The sequence below is a fragment of the Castor canadensis genome, chromosome 14 (genome assembly GCF_047511655.1).
Source record: "Castor canadensis chromosome 14, mCasCan1.hap1v2, whole genome shotgun sequence".
NCBI lineage: Eukaryota > Metazoa > Chordata > Mammalia > Rodentia > Castoridae > Castor > Castor canadensis.
The window spans coordinates 92,855,390-92,869,751 of NC_133399.1; the positions used below are offsets into that span (position 1 = coordinate 92,855,390).

The 14,362-nt window shown below is 37.1% G+C and overlaps 1 protein-coding gene across 2 annotated transcripts in view; it reads left to right on the forward strand.

The window, feature by feature from the left end:
• The window catches only part of Ddx60 (DExD/H-box helicase 60), a 105,921-nt gene that overhangs the window by 15,770 nt on the left and 75,789 nt on the right, over nt 1-14,362 (forward strand). The window lies entirely within an intron of this gene.

Here is a 14,362-nt window from a genome sequence, read left to right on the forward strand (position 1 = left end):
AAGAGGGTTCCTTTTTCCCCGCATCCTCGCCAACACCTGTTGTTGGTGGTGTTGCTGATGATGGCTATTCTAACAGGGGTGAGGTGGAATCTTAGTGTGGTTTTAATTTGCATTTCCTTTATTGCTAGAGATGGTGAGCATTTTTTCATGTGTTTTCTGGCCATTTGAATTTCTTCTTTTGAGAAAGTTCTGTTTAGTTCACATGCCCATTTCTTTATTGGTTCATTAGTTTTGGGAGAATTTAGTTTTTTAAGTTCCCTGTATATTCTGGTTATCAGTCCTTTGTCTGATGTATAATTGGCAAATATTTTCTCCCACTCTGTGGGTGTTCTCTTCAGTTTAGAGACCATTTCTTTTGATGAACAGAAGCTTTTTAGTTTTATGAGGTCCCATTTATCTATGCTATCTCTTAGTTGCTGTGCTGCTGGGGTTTCATTGAGAAAGTTCTTACCTATACCTACTAACTCCAGAGTATTTCCTACTCTTTCTTGTATCAACTTAAGAGTTTGGGGTCTGATATTAAGATCCTTGATCCATTTTGAGTTAATCTTGGTATAGGGTGATATACATGGATCTAGTTTCAGTTTTTTGCAGACTGCTAACCAGTTTTCCCAGCAGTTTTTGTTGAAGAGGCTGCTATTTCTCCATCATATATTTTTAGCTCCTTTGTCAAAGATAAGTTGCTCATAGTTGTGTGGCTTCATATCTGGATCCTCTATTCTGTTCCACTGGTCTTCATATCTGTTTTTGTGCCAGTACCATGCTGTTTTTATTGTTATTGCTTTGTAATATAGTTTGAAGTCAGGTATCGTGATACCTCCTGCATTGTTCTTTTGACTGAGTATTGCCTTGGCTATTCGTGGCCTCTTGTGTTTCCATATAAATTTCACAGTAGATTTTTCAATCTCTTTAATGAATGTCATTGGAATTTTGATGGGAATTGCATTAAACATGTAGATTACTTTTGGGAGTATCGACATTTTTACTATGTTGATTCTACCAATCCATGAGCATGGGAGATCTCTCCACTTTCTATAGTCTTCCTCAATCTCTTTCTTCAGAAGTGTATAGTTTTCCTTGTAGAGGTCATTCACATCTTTTGTTAGGTTTACACCTAGGTATTTGATTTTTTTTGAGGCTATTGTAAATGGAATTGTTTTCATACATTCTTTTTCCGTTTGCTCATTGTTAGTGTATAGAAATGCTAATGATTTTTCTATGTTGATTTTATATCCTGCTACCTTGCTATAGCTATTGATGATGTCTAGAAGCTTCTGAGTAGAGTTTTTTGGGTCTTTAAGGTATAGGATCATGTCGTCTGCAAATAGGGATATTTTGACAGTTTCTTTACCTATTTGTATTCCTTTTATTCCTTCTTCTTGCCTAATTGCTCTGGCTAGGAATTCTAGTACTATGTTGAATAGGAGTGGAGATAGTGGGCATCCTTGTCTGGTTCCTGATTTTAGAGGGAATGGTTTTAATTTTTCTCCGTTAAGTATAATGCTGGCTGTAGGTTTGTCATATATAGCTTTTATAATGTTGAGGAACTTTCCTTCTATTCCTAGTTTTCTTAGAGCTTTTATCATGAAATGATGTTGGATCTTATCAAAGGCTTTTTCTGCATCTATTGAGATGATCAAGTGGTTTTTGTCTTTGCTTCTGTTAATGTGGTTTATTACGTTTATTGATTTTCGTATGTTGAACCACCCCTGCATCCCTGGGATGAAGCCTACCTGGTCGTGGTGAATAATCTTTTTGATGTGTTGCTGAATTCGATTTGCCATTATTTTGTTGAGGATTTTTGCATCAATGTTCATTAAGGAGATTGGCCTATAGTTCTCCTTTTTGGAGGTGTCTTTGCCTGGTTTAGGGATAAGTGTAATACTGGCTTCATAAAATGTGTTTGGCAGTTTTCCTTCCCTTTCTATTTCATGGAACAGTTTAAGGAGGGTTGGTATCAGTTCTTCTTTAAAGGTCTGATAGAATTCAGCAGAGAATCCATCAGGTCCTCGACTTTTCTTTTTCGGGAGACTCTTGATTGCTGCTTCAATTTCATTTTGTGTTATAGGTCTATTCAGGTGATTAATTTCCTCTTGGTTCAGTTTTGGATGATCATATGTATCTAGAAATCTGTCCATTTCTTTGAGATTTTCAAATTTATTTGAATATAGGTTCTCAAAGTAGTCTCTGATGATTTCCTGGACCTCCATGGTGTTTGTTGTTATCTCCCCTTTTGCATTCCTAATTCTACTAATTTGGGTTTTTTCTCTCCTCATTTTAGTCAGGTTTGCCAGGGGTCTATCGATCTTGTTTATTTTTTCAAAGAACCAACTTTTTGTTTCATTAATTCTTTGTATGGTTTTTTTGGTTTCTATTTCGTTGATTTCAGCTCTTATTTTTATTATTTCTCTCCTTCTATTTGTTTTGGGATTTGCTTGTTCTTGTTTTTCTAGGAGTTTGAGATGTATCATTAGGTCATTGATTTGGGATCTTTCAATCTTTTTAATATATGCACTCATGGCTATAAACTTTCCTCTCAAGACTGCCTTAGCTGTGTCCCATAGGTTCCGGTAGGTTGTGTTTTCATTTTCATTGACTTCTAGGAACTTTTTAATTTCCTCTTTTATTGCATCGATGATCCATTCTTCATTGAGTAATGAGTTATTTAGTTTCCAGCTGTTTGCATGTTTTTTGTCTTTACTTTTGTTGTTGAGTTCTACTTTTACTGCATTGTGGTCAGATAGTATGCATGGTATTATTTCTATTTTCTTATATTTGCTGAGGCTTGCTTTGTGCCCTAGGATATGATCTATTTTGGAGAAGGTTCCATGGGCTGCTGAGAAGAATGTATATTGTGTAGAGGTTGGATGAAATGTTCTGTAGACATCTACTAGGTCCATTTGATCTATTGCATATTTTAGATCTTGGATTTCTTTATTGAGTTTTTGTTTGGATGACCTATCTATTGATGATAATGGAGTGTTAAAGTCTCCCACAACCACTGTGTTGGCGTTTATATATGCTTTTAGGTCTTTCAGGGTATGTTTGATGAAATTGGGTGCGTTGACATTGGGTGCGTACAGATTGATGATTATTATTTCCTTTTGGTCTATTTCCCCTTTTATTAGTATGGAATGTCCTTCTTTATCTCATTTGATCAATGTATGTTTGAAGTCTACTTTGACAGAGATAAGTATTGCTACTCCTGCTTGTTTTCGGGGGCCATTGGCTTGGTAAATCTTCTTCCAGCCTTTCATCCTAAGCATATGCTTATTTCTGTCGGTGAGATGAGTCTCCTGTAAGCAACAAATTGTTGGATCTTCTTTTTTGATCCATTTTGTCAAACGGTGTCTTTTGATGGGTGAATTAAGTCCATTAACATTAAGTGTTAGTACTGATAGGTATGTGGTGATTCCTGCCATTTAGTTATCTTAGTTGTTTGAAGGTTTGATTGTGTGTACCTAACTTGATGTTACTCTCTACTGTCTTGCTTTTTCTTATCCTGTGGTTTGGTGCTGCCTGCCTTTTCATGGTTAAGTTGGGTGTCACTTTCTGTGTGCAGGATCCCTTGCAGAATCTTTTGTAATGGTGGCTTTGTGGTCACATATTGTTTTAGTTTCTGCTTATCATGGAAGACTTTTATTGCTCCATCTATTTTGAATGATAGCTTTGCTGGGTAGAGTATCCTGGGGTTGAAGTTATTTTCATTCAGTGCCCGGAAGATCTCACCCCACGCTCTTCTTGCTTTTAATGTTTCTGTTGAGAAGCCTGCTGTGATTTTGATGGGTTTACCTTTGTATGTTACTTGTTTTTTCTCTCTTGCAGCCTTCAATATTCTTTCCTTAGTTTCTGAACTTGTTGTTTTAATGATGATATGTCGTGGAGTAGTTCTATTTTGATCTGGTCTGTTTGGTGTCCTGGAGGCCTCTTGCATCTGTATGGGAATATCTTTCTCTAGATTTGGGAAATTTTCCGTTATTATTTTGTTGAATATATTACGCATTCCCTTCACTTGCACCTCTTCTCCTTCTTCGATGCCCATGATTCTCAAGTTTGGTCTTTTGATGGAGTCAGTGAGTTCTTGCATTTTCTTTTCACAGGTCTTGAGTTGTTTAATTAATAGTTCTTCAGTTTTTCCTTTAATTACCATTTCATCTTCAAGTTCTGAGATTCTGTCTTCTGTTTGTTCTATTCTGCTGGATTGGCCTTCCGTTTTGTTTTGCAGTTCTGTTTCGTTCTTTTTTCTGAGGTTTTCCATATCCTGGCTGTTTTCTTCTTTATTGTTGTCTATTTTTGTCCTGAGTTCATTTATCCATTTATTCATTGTGTTCTCTCTTTCACTTTGGTGTTTATGCAGTGCTTCTATGGTTTCCTTTATTTCTTCTTTTGCTTTTTCAAATTCTCTATTTTTATTGTCTTGGAATTTCTTGAGTGTCTCCTGTACATTTTGGTTGACCCTATCTAGTATCATCTCTATAAAATTCTCATTGAGTACTTGTAGTATGTCTTCTTTTAAATTATTCTTGTAGGCTTCATTGGGTCCTTTGGCATAGTTTATCTTCATTTTGTTGGAGTCTGGCTCTGAGTTTCTGTTCTCTTCATTCCCCTCTGGTTCCTGTACTAATTTTTTGCTGTGGGGAAACTGGTTTCCTTGTTTTTTCTGTCTTCCTGTCATTGTCCTTGGTGTTGTTACTGTCCCTGTACTGTGTGTAATTAAGTATTTTCTAGCTTGTAATAATAACAATGGTAATATTGAGAATGGAAGAGTGAGCTGAGATGGAAAGCAAGAAGTTAAAGAAAAGGGGAAAACAAATATACAGACTAGAGGGAGAAAGCAGAACAAGGTATCAGACAAGAGAGTTTCAAAGTATAAACAGGGAGTGTTAGTGTACTAATTGACAGTAAGCTGAACAGACAATATAGTGACAGAGAGAGGATTGAAAATCAAAGATAAAAAAAAAATAAAAAATAAGTATATGAAAGTAATATCTATTTATAAAAATGAATTAAAATAAATTGGAAAATAGAAAATTAAAAAAAAAAAAACAAAACAAAAAACCAAAAAACTTCCAAGTTTATATGCAATGCAATTTCAGTCTTACTAATTTGGATGTCCGTCTCAATCTCCAGTCCTGGAGTTGGTGCCTCAGCTGTTGTTCTGTAGTTGTCTCATCAAAGGGGATGCATAAAGTAGAACAAAACTACACTCACACACACAGAGAAGAAAAAAAAAAAAAAAAAAGCCCCCCCAAGTGTCCCCAGTTCAAATGCAATACAGTTTCAGTAAGTTTTTCGGCTTGCAGGTGTAATTCGGTTGTTCTCTCATCAAAGGTAGGGAGAAAAAGAAAAAAAAGCGTCTGGAGGCAGTTCTGAGAGTGGTATCTGCAACTGTGGCTTGCCTGCCTGCTGCTCTCAGCCTGTAGCTGGTGGCGTTATTTATGCAGATCTCTGGGGTGAGCTAGCGCTCACCTGGCCCCACAGGCTGTGTTTGCTCAGAGTTCTCCTGTGCGGAGGCCTCTGCCACAGGCTTTCCCCTTTCCAAGCACTGGGAAAGGTGACACTGCCCAGCGTTGTCAGGCCTGCGTGTTTATTTACAGTTCACGTGGGAAGTGGGTCTTCCCTCCTCTCACAAGCGTCCCGCTCCTAGTTGCTGGGCGCGCCCCGCTCCCGCCAGAGCCTCTCCGGCCCGCCCGGCTTGTTTATTTACAGTCCCAGGAAGGATTCCCTTCCCCCAGTCTTCAGCGCTCAGGGCGCCCCACCCTCTTTCCAGCGTGTCTTAACTGTTCTTATTGCTTAGTACTCAGTTTCTCTTTTTTTCCCGGGTGGAGGTCAGTCTGTCCAGGGGGCTATGCTGCTCTGGCCCAGGCTTGTCTGTGGGGGAACCGCGGTACCGCGAAGCTCACCTGGTCCGCGTCTTCCCAAGCCGTATGGGCGCCGGCCACTGGCGGCCCCGGGGGCCTCCTCGGTTCTCCATTTAACGTGAAGTGGAGATTCTCTGCGCCGCCTGGAGATGTGGAGGGGTCAAAGTTATGCCTTTTCTCGGTGATTATGCCTGCAAAGTGTGTCTACAGCGTCTCTCCAAGATTTCACTATAGGAGGCTCGCTTTCTGCTTCCTCCCTCTAGCCGCCATCTTGGAATTCTCTCTATGTTGATTTTATATCCTGCTACCTTGCTGTAGCTATTGATGATATCTAGAAGCTTCTGAGTAGAGTTTTTTTGGGTCTTTAAGGTGTAGGATCATGTCATCTGCAAATGGGGATATTTTGACAGTTTCTTTACCTATTTGTATTCCTTTTATTCCTTCTTCTTGCCTAATTGCTCTGGCTAGGAATTCCAGTACTATGTTGAATAGGAGTGGAGATAGTGGGCATCCTTGTCTGGTTCCTGATTTTAGAGGGAATGGTTTCAGTTTTTCTCTGTTAAGTATAATGCTGGCTGTAGGTTTGTCATGTATAGCTTTTATAATGTTGAGGTACTTTCCTTCTATTCCTAGTTTTCTTAGAGCTTTTATCATGAAATGGTGTTGGATCTTATCGTAGGCTTTTTCTGCATCTATTGAGATGATCAAGTGGTTTTTGTCTTTGCTTCTGTTAATGTAGTTTATTACATTTATTGATTTTCATATGTTGAACCACCCCTGCATCCCTGGGATGAAGCCTACTTGGTTGTGGTGAATAATCTTTTTAATGTGTTGTTGAATTCGGTTTGCCATTATTTTGTTGAGGATTTTTGCATCAACGTTCATTAAGGAGATTGGCCTATAGTTCTCCTTTTTGGAGGTGTCTTTGCCTGGTTTTGGGAGTGTAATACTGGCTTCATAAAATGTGTTTGGCAGTTTTCCTTCCCTTTCTATTTCGTGGAACAGTTTAAGGAGGGTTGGTATCAGTTCTTCTTTAAAGGTCTGATAGAATTCAACAGAGAATCCATCAGGTCCTCGACTTTTCTTTTTGGGGAGACTCTTGATTGCTGCTTCAATTGCATTTTGTGTTATAGATCTATTCAGGTGATTAATTTCCTCTTGGTTCAGTTTTGAATGATCATATGTATCTAGAAATCTGTCCATTTCTTTTAAGATTTTCAAATTTATTTGAATATAGGTTCTCAAAGTAGTCTCTGATGATTTTCTGGACTTCCATGGTGTTTGTTGTTATCTCCCCTTTTGCATTCCTGATTCTACTAATTTGGGTTTTTTTCTCTCCTCATTTTAGTCCGGTTTGCCAGGGGTCTATCGATCTTGTTTATTTTTTCAAAGAACCAATTTTTTGTTTCATTATTTTTTGTATGGATTTTTTGGTTTCTATTTCGTTGATTTCAGCTTATTTTTATTATTTCTCTCCTTCTATTTGTTTTGGAATTTGCTTGTTCTTGTTTTTCTAGGAGTTTGAGATGTATCATTAAGTCATTGATCTGGGATCTTTCAGTCTTTTTAATATATGTACTCATGGCTATAAACTTTCCTCTCAGGACTGCCTTTACTGTGTCCCATAGGTTCCAGTAGGTTGTGTTTTCATTTTCATTGAATTCCAGGAACTTTTTAATTTCCTCTTTTATTTCATCAATGATCCATTGTTCATTAAGTAGTGAGTTATTTAGTTTCCAGCTGTTTGCATGTTTTTTGTCTTTACTTTTGTTGTTGAATTCTACGTTTACTGCATTGTGATCAGATAATATGCATGGTATAATTTCTATTTTCTTATATTTGCTGAAGCTTGCTTTGTGCCCTAGGATATGATCTATTTTGGAGAAGGTTCCATGGGCTGCTGAGAAGAATGTATATTGTATAGAAATTGGATGAAATGTTCTGTAGACATCAAGTAGGTCCACTTGATCTATTGTATATTTTAGATCTTGGATATCTTTATAGATTTTTTGTTTTGATGACCTATCTATTGATGATAATGGGGTGTAAAAGTCTCCCACAACCACTGTGTTGGTGTTAATATATGCTTTTAGGTCTTTCAGGGTATGTTTGATGAAATTGGGTGCGTTGACATTGGGTGCATACAGATTGATGATTATTATTTCCTTTTGAGCTATTTCCCCTTTTATTAGTATGGAATGTCCTTCTTTATCTCATTTGATCAATGTATGTTTGAAGTCTACTTTGACAGAGATAAGTATTGCTACTCCTGCCTGTTTTCGGGGGCAATTGGCTTGGGAAATCTTCTTCCAGCCTTTCATCCTAAGCCTATGCTTATTTCTGTCAGTGAGATGGGTCTACTGTAAGCAACAAATTGTTGGATCTTCCTTTTTAATCCATTTCGTCAAGTGGTGCCTTTTGATGGGTGAATTAAGTCCATTAACATTAAGTGTTAGTATTGATAGGTATGTGGTGATTCCTGTCATTTAGTTGTCTTAGTTGTTTAAAGGTTTGATTGTGTGTACCTAACTTGATGTTACTCTCTACTGTCTTGCTTTTTCTTTTCCTGTGGTTTGGTGCTGCCTGTCTTTTCATGGTTTCACTTTCTGTGTGCAGAATCCCTTGCAGAATCCTTTGTAGTGGTGGCTTTGTGGTCACATATTGTTTTAGTTTCTGCTTATCATGGAAGACTTTTATTGCTCCATCTATTTTGAATGATAGTTTTGCTGGGTAGAGTATCCTGGGGTTGAAGTTATTTTCATTCAGTGCCTGGAAGATCTCACCCCACGCTCTTCTTGCTTTTAATGTTTCTGTTGAGAAGTCTGCTGTGATTTTGATGGGTTTACCTTTGTATGTTACTTGTTTTTTCTCTCTTGCAGCCTTCAATATTCTTTCCTTAGTTTCTGAACTTGTTGTTTTAGTGATGATATGTCGTGGAGTAGTTCTATTTTGATCTGGTCTGTTTGGTGTCCTGGAGGCCTCTTGCATCTGTATGGGAATATCTTTCTCTAGATTTGGGAATTTTTCTGTTATTATTTTGTTGAATACATTGCGCATTCCCTTCGCTTGCACCTCTTCTCCTTCTTCAATACCCATGATTCTCAAGTTTGGTCTTTTGATGGAGTCAGTGAGTTCTTGCATTTTCTTTTCACAGGTCTTGAGTTGTTTAATTAATAGTTCTTCGGTTTTTCCTTTAATTACCATTTCATCTTCAAGTTCTGAGATTCTGTCTTCTGTTTGTTCTATTCTGCTGGATTGGCCTTCCGTTTTGTTTTGCAGTTCTGTTTCATTATTTTTTCTGAAGTTTTCCATATCCTGGGTGGTTTCCTCTTTAATGTTGTCTATTTTTATCCTGAGTTCATTTATCTGTTTATTCATTGTGTTCTCTGTTTCACTTTGGTGTTTATACAGTGCTTCTATGTTTTCCTTTTTCTTCTTTTGCTTTTTCAAATTCTCTATTTTTGTCATCTTGGAATTTCTTGATTGTCTCCTGTACATTTTGGTTGACCCTATCCAGTATCATCTCTATAAAATTCTCATTGAGTACCTATAGTATGTCTTCTTTTAAATTATTCTTGTGGGCTTCATTGAGTTCTTTGCCATAGTTTATCTTCATTTTGTTGGAGTCTCGATCTGAGTATCTGTTTTCTTCATTCCCCTCTGGATCCTGTACTAATTTTTTGCTGTGGGGAAACCGTTTTCCCTTTTTTTTTCTGTCTTCCCATCATTGTCTTTGGTGTTGGTACTGTCCCTGTACTGTGTGCAATTAAGTATTTTCTAGCTTGTAATAATAAGAGTGGTAATATTTAGAATGGAAGGATGAGAGGAGATGGAAAGAAAGAAGTTAAAGAAAAGGGAAAAACAAACAGACAAGTAGGAAAAAACAAAACAAGGAATCAAACAAGAAAGTTTCAAAGGTATAAAAAAGGAGTGTTAGTGTACTAATTGACAGTGAGCTGAACAGGTCTTAGAGAGACAGAGAGAGAATTGAAAATAAAAAATAAAAAGAATAAAGATAAGAATTAAAAATAAAAATAAGTAAATGAAAGTAATGTATATATAAATAAAATAAAACAAAATGAAAAATAGAAAATTAAAAAATAAAAAATAAAATAAAGCCTCCAAGTTCAAATGCAATGAAGTTTCAGTCTTAATAATTTTGGTGTCCATCTCAGTCTCCAATCCTGGAGATGGTGCCTCAGATGTTGTTCTGTAGTTGTCTCATCAAAGGGGATGCATAATGTAGAACAAAACTGCACAAAAAAACTCCCAAAAACAAACAAACAAAAAAAACCCCACAAAGTGTCCCAAGTTCAAATTCAATACAGTTTCAGTAAGTTTTTCAGCATGCAAGTGTAGTTTGGTTGTTTTCTCATCAAAGGTAGGGAGAGAGAAAAAAAAAGTGTCTGGAGACAGTTCTGAGAATGGCATCTGCGGCTGTGGCTTGCCTGCCCACTGCGGTCAGCCTGCTGTTGCTGGCGGCGTTATTTATGCAGATCTCAGGGGTGGGCTTAGCACTCACCTGGCCCCACAGGCTTTGTTTACTCAGAGTTCTCCTGTGCGCGAGCTGTTGCTACAAGCTTTCCCCTTTCCAAGCACACTGGGGGAGGTGACACTGCACCCGCTTTCTCAGGCCTGCTCAAATGGGAAGTGGGTCTTCCCCTCTCTCCTGTGGAGTTTTCCTCCCACAGCCACTTTTACAAGCTTTCCTGCTCCTGATTACTGGGCGGTGCTGCTGCTCCTGCTGGAGCCTCTCCAGCCCGCCCGGCTTGTTTATTTACAGTTCCGGGAAGGGTTCTCTTCCCTCAATCTTCGGTGCTCAGTGCACCCCACCCTCTTTCCCACGTGTCTTTATTGTTCTTATTGCTTATTACTCAGTTTCTCTTTTTTCCCTGGGTGGAGGTCAGTCTGTCCAGGGGGCTATGCTGCTCTGGCCCAGGGTTGTCTGTGGGAGTTCCGCATACCGCTAAGCTCACCTTTTCTGCATCTTCCCAAGCCGTCTGGGCACTGGCAAATGGCAGCCCGGGGGCCCTCCTTGTTTCTCCGTTTAACGTGAAGTGGAGATGCTCTGTGCCGGCTGGAGGTGTGGAGGGTTCAAAGTTTTGCCTCTTCTTGGTGGTTTTGCCTGCATGGTGTGTCTCCAGTGTGTCTCCAAGAGATCACTATAGGAGCCACACTTTCTGCTTCCTCCCTCTAGCTGCCATCTTGGAATCTCCCCCTGTATATCTATTTTAAACAAACAGAAATGTCTCTTTTCAAAATGGAAGACAGGAAGATAAAGCAGGCCCTGTCTGGGGGTTGGCACCAGGGAAAGGGGGAGGATAAAAGGAAAGGATGTAGGAATGTGAATATGGTGGAAATATCACGTACTCATGTATGTAAATGACAAATGAGACCTGTTAAAACTATTCTAGGAAGGGGGGGAATGATTGAAGGGGTGATTGAATTTGATGAAGATATATCATAAAGCATGTTTGTAAGTGTCACAATATACCCTCAGTACAACAAGGTGATGATAACAAAAAAGAATGTCACACTGAATTAATGTGTGCAAAGGGTGCATGAGGTTGATATATGTTAAAACTAAGTTGGTGCTTGAGAGCCTGTGCCCCTAGAAAGTTATTATCTTCCCTTTGTAGTGAATAAGTATCTTGAGGGAAATCCTTTATGGCTATGCAAATTCTGTTTCTTTTTAAATATTTGCTAATTAATTTTAGCATTCATCAGAGGATTTTGTCTGCAGCAGTTATTACCGATGGTTTTACCTAATGGTGATTTTCTGTTTCACTTTCTTTCTACATTTATTAACTGGAATTCCTCTGTAGAGGAGAGCTGTCCTAGATCTGCCATTTATTTGTTAATTTGGTTCATTATTTATGTCATAATCCATTTCGAATTTATTCTTTTTTAGTGAGAGAAATGGATAGCATTTTTGTTTTTCAAGTGATTGCTCAGTGATATTTGTTCCAAAGTCCATCTTTATCCCAGCAACTTGAGATAACCCCTTTGTCATATGTAGAATACCTTTATATATTAGAATATTATGGATTTTGTACTCTATCTTTGTATTTTATTGGCAAGTTCCACACTGTTTTTATCTGTTAGCTTTACAGTATTTTCAATGTCTTATTGGGCTGGGTCTTCCACATGCAGTGTTCTGAAAGCTATTCTTTTATATTTATTTTTCCATATGAACTTTTATTCTTGACTTGTCTACATCCAAAAAAATATCATATGGCTGTTTTTACTGGATATTGAATTTAGAAATTAAATTGGGGGAGAATGGCATCTTCATCACATTGAGTTATTCCAGGTGAGCAGAGGGATTCTATTTATATTTCTTCAAGTACTTTTGTTCCTCCCCCAGAGAATTACACATATTTTCTCATATACATTTGGTACACTTTTGTTAATTTCCTTCCTACATATTTGATGTTTTTGTTGCTATTATAAATGGAATTTTCATCACTATTACGCTAACTTGTTTATGCATATGAAATCCATTGGTTTTTGAATGTCAATTTTCTATTCTGATACCTTATTACATTTAAAAATTATTTGACTTAGTTTTTTACTAATGATTCATTGGAGTTTTCCATATATGCTATCAAATCATGTGTGAATAGAGGGAGATAATTTTGCTTATTCTTCCCCTGTTCTGATGCCTAGAATTGTTTTCTCTGGCTTAAATGAATCAACTAATAAGCTTAGGAAGTGGTGAAGAGTAACAGTTAGTGGGCATCTGACCTGTTCTGGTTTTAGCGAAAATGTCTCTAATACATACATATGTACAATGCAGTCCTCAGCTTCTATTTCTTTGAGTGTTTTTTTTAAAGCATCTGTGAATGCATGTGTGCTGAAAGAATAGATCAAAATATGATTTTTCCTTTAGCTTTATTGGGATTGTATATGATATTAACATGTTTTCTAATACTAGGGCAACTCTACATTTTTGATATAAATCCTACTTGGTCATGATGTATTATTTTCTTAATATGGCATTGGATTTTGTTTGCTAATATTGTACATAGGATTTTTGCATTGGCAGGCACAAACAATACTTTCCTGTAATTTAATTCTATGTATTATCTTTCTCTGAAGATAAGTGTTATATATGCTTCATGAAAGGATTAGAATGTTGACTGTTCTTTTCAATACTGTGAAATAATTTGCAGAATATAGATTTAGTCTTCAAAAATTTGAAGACTGAATTTGGGTTTGGTGCTCTTTTGTAGGGGTAGCTTCTTAACATTTTTCTCTACTTTTCTCTTACATCCTTGGTTAATTTTTATAGTTATGTATATGGTGGTTTTTGTTTTTGCTATTATATTTCCTCCTCCTCCTCCTTCTCTCTTCTTCATTCTTTTGGTGGGCTCCTGTGATTTGAACTCAGGACCTTATACTTGCTAGGCTGGTGATCTATCACTTTTTTGCTTTAGTTATTTTCAGACAGGGCTTGCTTCAGATGGTGATTTACTTACACACACCTCCCTCATAGCTGGAATTACAGACACACACCACCAGACACATCTTGTTTCTTGAAATGTGGTTTCTCAAACTTTTTTTGCCCAGGCTGACTGAGTATCTGGGATTATAGATGTGTGATACCACATCTGGCTCCTAACATTGTTTTCATAATTTTCTTTATTGGTAGTTTGTTATTAGCATATAGAAATGCTATTGTATGTTGTGTATTGTATGTTGACTTTGTATCCTAAAACTTCAGTGCATTTGTTTGTAAGTTCTAATCATTTTTTTGTGGAATCATTTTTTTATATATAAAATTAATTTATTGGCAAATAGAGAAAATTTTCCTACTTTTATTTCTTCCTCTTGCTTAATAGCTGCTATACTTTTAAGTCATATTTGTCCCTATAAATTGAGTCTGTTTCTTTAATTAATGTATTTGGGTCTTTTGCTTGGCCTTCTTATAATCCCATCTGATACTATAAATTGTTCATCCTTGGAGCTGGATGTGATACATGTTTATAATCCCAGCACTAAAACAGCTGAGTCAGGAAGGTTGAGAGTTCAAGGCCAGCCTGGGTTACACAGAGTGAAACCTTGTGCATACTTTGAAATTCATTTTCTATCGTTTTTGCTCTATTCCATTTGATTACTTTCCTTAGTACATTCATATTTAGGGTAGATTTACTGTGATTGTTTCAATTCACTTTTTACTAATTTCCCATCTGTATATTTCCTGAATTATTTCCTCAGTCTCTGTTTGGTCACCACAAAATTGTGAGTTTGAGTACATGTGATGAAGGAACATGATAGATTCTGGATCTGGAATTTATTATTTTTACCTTGCACAGTTATTTTGCAGCACTCCTATTTTCTATTAAGAAATATTGAAAAGATGATGTGTAAAATATTTATGCATAAAATGTTCTGTACTTTTAGAAAGTTAATTACTACAGACTATCTTGTTTTCAACCACATAGATGTCCCATAAAACTATGTATGTATGTATTTTAGAAAAAGGCAGGATAAAATTT